The sequence below is a fragment of the Stegodyphus dumicola genome, chromosome 11 (assembly GCF_044657685.1).
Source record: "Stegodyphus dumicola isolate Sdum_Otavi_A_Nest chromosome 11, ASM4465768v1".
In the NCBI taxonomy this organism is placed as follows: domain Eukaryota; kingdom Metazoa; phylum Arthropoda; class Arachnida; order Araneae; family Eresidae; genus Stegodyphus; species Stegodyphus dumicola.
Genome location: NC_140778.1, coordinates 167,884,120 through 167,891,068, shown reverse-complemented (window position 1 = coordinate 167,891,068; position 6,949 = coordinate 167,884,120). Strand labels below are relative to the sequence as shown.

At 49.7% G+C, this 6,949-nt stretch overlaps 2 pseudogenes; both read right to left on the bottom strand.

The window, feature by feature from the left end:
• Positions 1–4,715: 4,715 nt before the first annotated feature.
• LOC146994775 (U2 spliceosomal RNA) lies at positions 4,716–4,865 on the bottom strand (annotated as a pseudogene).
• A 1,908-nt stretch (positions 4,866–6,773) lies between these two features.
• On the bottom strand, positions 6,774–6,949 carry LOC146994774 (U2 spliceosomal RNA; annotated as a pseudogene).

The window sequence follows — 6,949 nt, the reverse complement described above, 5'->3', positions numbered from 1 at the left end:
GAAATTGGGTTGGAGGTGCTCCTGGGAAAGTCTTCGTCACATCCCGAAAGGAAAGCTGCAATCTCAGAGAAGGAAGGAACCCTTTTCAGTCGTCCACTTACAAGTCGCGTAAGGTCCTCCCAAGCGAGCTGTTGTATCCCAGGGTCCAATGAAGTGAGCAACTTGAAAGCGCTGTCAATCCTTGCTATATCTGAGCTTTCGGCAGCCAGCGGGATACCAAAGCATGCAGATTCCTTCGCGCCGTAAAGATATTCATTTGCCGCCTCGGGAGGTAGGTTGAGAGTCCTCTTTAGTAGCGGGCGCACATGTGAGTCAATCTTTGCCCAGTCGGTTTTCTTCAACCGGGCCGTCCTCATATCAAAATCCATTGATGGAAACACAAAGGATTTGAGCGCGTCAATGCGCTGCCAGGGAGCAAGTGGCGAATTCAGGATCATCTCGCATTTCTGTAGGTAAGTATTGAGTGCCTCGATGTCCGGTGGTTGGTTGAATCCAATTGGTTTCCCCAAAAATTCCTCACCTTCACCCTCACGAAGACACCTGATGGCAGTGCCGTCGATCGAGAACTGAGAGTGGCGGACACCCGTTGGGCGAGCTCCGGAGATATGTAGGGAGAAGCATTTTCTGGGGTTGATGTAGAGGCCAAGCTTTCCAACCAGGTTGTGCGTCAGATTGAGTTGAGTTTGCAGCTCCGCAGGGGAGGGCGCGAGTAGCAGTAGGTCGTCGGCATACGCCAGTATGCGGTGTAGAGGACTTTGCCCTTGGACTGCGACAAGTATCGGGTTGATGGTCAAGTTGAACAACAGCCCACTTAGGGGGCAACCCTGACGTACTCCGATGACAATTGGAATTGGATCCGTGGGGCCTTCCTCTGTGAAGACGCGTGTGGACGCATCCGTGTACAGCTCCTGTATCAGCTCGGTGAAATGATTCCCAACTCCAGAGGCTCGAAGCGCAGCAAAAATTGCATCGTGGGGCACGGATCCGAAGGCATTGGTTAGGTCCAATGACGCCAGGCAGGTGTCAGATTGGCTGGTCCGTGCTAGCTGGATTCTCTGCTGAACAACGAAGTTATTTTCAAACACCCCGTCGAAGGGTAGAAATCCCTTCTGTGACGGGGAGAGGATGCAGTTGTCGATGAGCCAAGAAGTGAACCGTCGTGCCAGGCAACCACAGAACAGCTTGGCAATCGTAACACTCAGCGAGATAGGACGCCAGTTTTTGATGTTATGCGGGTCACCCCCTTTGGGTAACAGGATAGTACGAGAGTCTTTCCAAGCTGCAGGGACTTTCCTAGCTTTCAAGCAGATGTTGAAGATGGCTGCGAGTACTGTACAGTCCGGATCAACGGCCTTCCAATGGTTGTATGAGAGTCGATCGTGTCCGGGTGCCGAGTTTTCAGCTGAATAGAGTTTCCTTGCGATCTCTGCAGGAGAAAATGGAGAGAGGTCAAGTTCTCTGGGGAGAGGGGATGGTGAGGTGTACACTGAGGTGTCAACTCGGTTGTTGCATAGGGCAGCAGCAAAGTGATCTTGTATATCCTGTCTTCCAATTGGGCATCTCTGTGAATCATCCCCGCAAATCAGTCGGACCGCTCTGCGTCGGTTACGACGGTAGAGTTTCTGGAGCAACTTTGGGTCATCACGTATCTTGGCGGAATTGTTGTTGTTTCCAGTTACATCCTCGCTAGCGGGAGGAAGACGAACTGCACTCGCGGCGGCCATCAAGATCTCGTCAAGTAACGTGGAAAAGGCATCCCACTGCTCAGTGGTCATCGGGTCGGAAAACTCTTCCAGTCGTTCTACGAAGTGTTCAAGGGGGGACGTGACTTGTATTTCTACACCACCCAGTGGAGATCTCTCGGCATCATCCGATACGGCTTCTGGAACCGGTGAGTCGGGTGTAACGGTAGGACCGGTAGGTGAAGGCGAATCCGGGAAGGACGGCTCCGGGGAGTGTTCTTCAAAGGAAGGGTTGGTTCCCAGATTGTCAGTCAAAGGCGCATCAACCTGTGGGGTAGTCCTCATGTCTGTTCCTGGAGGTGCGGCATCCTCTTGATAGGGCAAGGTATTAGGGTCTGTTGCACTTGTCGATTGGTAGGCAGTGGAAGGTCCATCAGTTCTAGCATCATCTTGGCGAGATGTACGGAATCGTGCAGTCCGTGCCTGTCGTCTTGCCGAGGTGGAGGGAAGGAGAGGCGTCACTAGAGGTGGCTGGAGTAAGCGCTGCCGTTCACGTCGGTGGCGTGCTTGGTGGTTAAGGAATCCACCCCGTGTTTGGCATGAGAAGTCGCACTGGGTACATCTCCAACGATGTTGAATGCCCGATTCGACGACTACGGGCCGGTCTCTAAAGCATTGATGGGTCGAGACCTTAACGGCGATGGGCAATAGGCAGTGTGCACACCAGTTCCGAGTGCTAGCAACATCTATGCCATGTGTGTACAAGAGGTGTCTGCAGAGCGAGTGGCGGAGTTGGGTCCAGCGTTTCGAATGGAATGTCCTATGGCAGTCCCTTTCGGTGCAGTGGAGTGTGTCTTGCATCGGGAAGAGTAGATGGACAATAGAGTCACGTCGGCAGGATGTCTCTGGGCAGGACTCATGATTCTCCACATGAGTGGGCATAGGCAAAGGCTCCCTCACTGACAGGTTCTGCAATGGCCTGCTAGGACGTGGGCCAGGTGCAATTTGCTCAGTAGAAGTCGTAGCAGCATGTGAGCGTATTACATTGCTGTCTGGTGCGGGCAATTCAGTAGAGAGCAGATCAGTCCTTTCTGAGGGAGTGAGGCATAGGATGAGGACGTCCGCATCAGTCGTGTCTCCAGCGCTGGAGGTAGTATCCAAGCGTGTCTGGCAGGGTACTTGAGGTGCGACATCGGATTCACCAGGTAGGTCTTTACTAGGCGAAGTGGTCACCGGGACAGTGGCAGTTAAAGCAGGTTGAGGAGCAGCGTCTGTTGAGCCAGAGGCAGTGCAGTCCGTGTGGACGGGGCCTGGTGCAGGAGCAGCGGGCGGTGAAGAAGCGGCGTCAGTCAGTGTCTCAGGAGTTGAGGAGGTAAAGTCATCGTCTCCAGGAGAGGTGGGAGGCGGAGCCTGTCTGTGACGGAGGTGACGATGGGACCGCAGCTGTTTCTTATTCAGGCAGGAGCGACCACAATCCGGGCAGGTGACGGCAGACGCCAGTTGAGGTGTGGAAGCATTAGTCTTTGGTCCAGGTATGACGGTGGGAGTAGAATTTCTGGCCGGGAGGGTGAAGTATGGTGTCGACGGGATTGACGTCTCCGAAGGTGGCAGCAAGTTCCTTGTGTTCTCCGCAGGAAACACCTTGGATTTAGCAGGTACGTTGGACGTCAGAGACTCCGTCCCCGCGGTGGAGGTGATCACTGCGCAGAGAGGACCGGTTGAAGCAGGATGAGCAGAACTCTCTCTCATGGATGGCGAAGAAAGAGCTTCAGCGTAAGTGCGTGGGGGTGAGCTCGTGAGTGTGTTCGATGAGCAGGCATGACCAGCCGCCGTCCGAGCCCGTGTATGATGACATACGGGCGAGATCAATGACCCAGGAATGCTCGCAGCTACCCTTCTGTCAGGAGGTGGGTGGAGCTGACTGTCTTTCTCCTGCACGTGCGTCCTTGTATGCCTTCTGAGGCCCCTTCTGCTCGTACACTCCAATCCGCAGACGTAGCATGCGAATGTAGACTGGGGTGTGGTGGGCGTGTCCTTGGCAGAGGAGGACGTGTGAGCAGACTTGGCGAGTGATGAACCCTCTGGTGTCCTTCGTTCACTAGGTTGACAAGTGACCACAGGTAGGAGCGGTGTGCAGCCAGAAGTCTTGGCTTGAATTCTATCCAACAGTTGGCGTAAGTGTCCACCTTTGGAAAGGGGCGGTCCAGAGGGTGTAACGAAAGCTGGCACGTGTCTGGGCAAGGAGGACGACCCGGTGGGCGTGGCTTCACTAGTGGCGATACTCCCGTAGTAGTAGGTGGGCACACTCCTGGCAGACGAGCCGGCTCCGGGCAGGCAAGGCGTGGCACTAGGGACCACAGCGGCGACTCCAGGATGAGCAGTGGCACTAGAAGATGCAGGAACAGCTCTGGAACCTCCAGTGGCAATTTCGGGAGAGGCACTCGCTCCAAGGGCAAGAATAGCTCCGGCAGATCCAGCGACGACACAAGAGTTTCCATCGGAGGATCCATGGTCTGCAGCGGCGACTTGGGAAGTAGCCGGAACGGATTGGATCAATCCAGGGACAGATGCAACCGGGAAGGCTCCGGCCGTCACAGGGATGTCTTCAGAAGCTCCAGGGTAGGCAGGAATGGCCTCAGACAATCCGGGGGCCTCAGCTTCTGCATCAGGCGCACCAGGAGAGGCTCCAATAGATCCAGGGATGGCTTGGGAAGCATCAGCGGCTGATCCCGGAGCAAGAGGGACGACTCCATTGGATCCAGGGATAGCTCCAGCGGGAACGGCGGGCACTCCATGGTCAACAGCTGCTCCAGGGACTCCATGAACAGCACGGGAACAGGTTCCAATGGATCCAGCAACAGGACCTCCAGCGGGAACGGCAGGCACTCCACGGTCAACAGCTACAACAGGAACGTCTCCAGGGACTCCATGCACCGTATGGGAACCTGCTCCGGCATCCAGGACTCCAAAACTGGCTTCAGGAGGCGGTGAGCGTCTTCCAGGGCTCCGAACTCCAGGCGGTGGGCGGGGCCTCGGCGGTGGGCGAGGCCTAGAAACAGGAAACATCTTTAGCCACCAGTCTACCTGTAAAAACAGTAAGAAGTGACCAAAAAAGATGAAAAAGTATCGGCAACTCGACCGATTTACTACACTTTGATCTTAGCCAAAAGGCCGAGAAGCGATGCAGAATTCTCTGGCGTGATGAATTCACTTTCAATTTTTCATATTTCAAAAGTCCTGAGCATTCGTGCAGGGGGAGAAGGGGGTGCAGAAGACTCAGGTTAGCGAGTGCTGCTTGGGGGGTTTTTATGATATGTCGTTATTTCATCCTCCTCCTGTGTTACAAAAAAAGAGGTGTACAAGGATGACCAATTTCTGTCTAGTCAAGTGGATCATTTTGCGGTCCTTTCTAATGTTCCCATTCTGGAGGCGTCAGTCCCCTCCTCCTTGGGCGGGGCTAGTTTTAAAAAGCCAAGGACGTCAAAAGTTCATTTCATTCAAGATTCAATTGCAAATTTTATTCTTACTACAGCAAATGAACCACAATGCTGAAATATCCTCACAGATATTTCTACAATATCGCAATAACTTACAGTAGTTATATTGGACGTTTTACGGAAACGTTGGCAGGAACAAAATTCAAAGTAGAAAAAGTTAATCCGATCTCAACGCGAAATCGCTACAGTCAATAACAGCAGTAAGTAAACAACTGAATTCCGGTGTTTTCCTCCAGCTTTTATAAGCTTATGCACCATGCAACATAATATTCTCGTATTTTCTCAATTTTTTTTTCAGATGGGAAAAGAGGACAATGAAATATTCATGAAAGTGTTCATTTCTCTGGAGTAGCTTCCTCCTCCGAAAAATCTCATTCTTCACTGCAGGTGAATATAAAACAAATGTAATTACAAAGGCAATAAAAATAGCAAAACCAAAAATAAATAAATAAATATTCCTGGAGTTATCGAATGCCCATGCTTGGGAAGAAATTATTTTTTGTGATTAAACAAATATTGAGAGAGTAAAATTTATCAGCCAAAACTGCATTACATAATGCCAGAGTTTGATTGACACAAACTCGACATGCACAGTCCAGCACATGGTTTCCAACTCAGAGATACTCTCTCTCTCTCTTCAGTTCAAACGTTGCACTTGAAAACACAGAGTGAAATATTAGGAACTTAAAACAATTAAACAAACAGAAAAATTACAAAAAACACTTTACAAATTCATTTGTAATATGTACAATAAAACAGTACTTTTTAATTTACAATTAATGATTACTTTGTATTCTACACTTCCACACTAGTGGCGGGCAAGCCATCTCAAAACTCAGAATAAACTGCTTCCTGCATAGTGCAGCCATCGATTGGCATTTTCCCGTTTGTTAATATTAATGTGCCAACAAAATAAATGAATGAATGAATAAAAACATAAATACAACAATCCTTAACAATAATTGTAGACCATTACAATTAGCTGGCGTTTAGAAATCATACAGAGACAAACAAAACATTAGGAAACAGACAGAAAAATCTTTGTTGCTGCAGTGTGCCTACAAACATTTTACACCCTTTTGAGAGTTATTTACAATAAAAAGGCTCGTGTGTTGAAAGAAGCAATGTGTATACGCGCGCTGTAGTGGGAAAGATCTGGCAAATGTGAATAGGAATTCTCTCAAACTTACATGAAATGAGACAAAAATGTTACTGCAAATGAAATTTGAGTGATATTTCGAGGCCGATCTTCCTTCAATCAGTCAGACAGAATGAGTAAGTTGTTAACAGTACGGGGAAAAAAATGTGGATTTTATGGGATTTCTGTAAATACGAATAAAACTTCGTATTTACAGAAACCAGAACTTGACACTGAAAAGAACGAGGGTTAAACCCGAGGCTCCAGAATGTTCCCATTCCGAGGAAAAGAACGAGGGGCCCGAGCAATAGCAAGTTAAAAAAAGGCAGGTCGCCGCACACTCGTACAAAGGTATGATGTTGTCAGACCTTCGGTTTTCTGAAATTTGAAGGGGCCATTTTAAAAGGACGTTTTCCTGAGGATGCAGTGGGTGAGTGAAGTTTCTGCTTTTTGGATATATTGTGGGCCGTATCCTGCAAGTAGTGCCATAGCAGGCCAACCCGTGGCGAGGGCGGAATAAATTCCTAACCACAAGCCTATCTGCAAAAATTAGTTTAATATCTTGACGTCATGTCGACGTCGTATCAGATATTAAGCTGATAAGAACAGATTCTTTATTTAAAATATTCTAT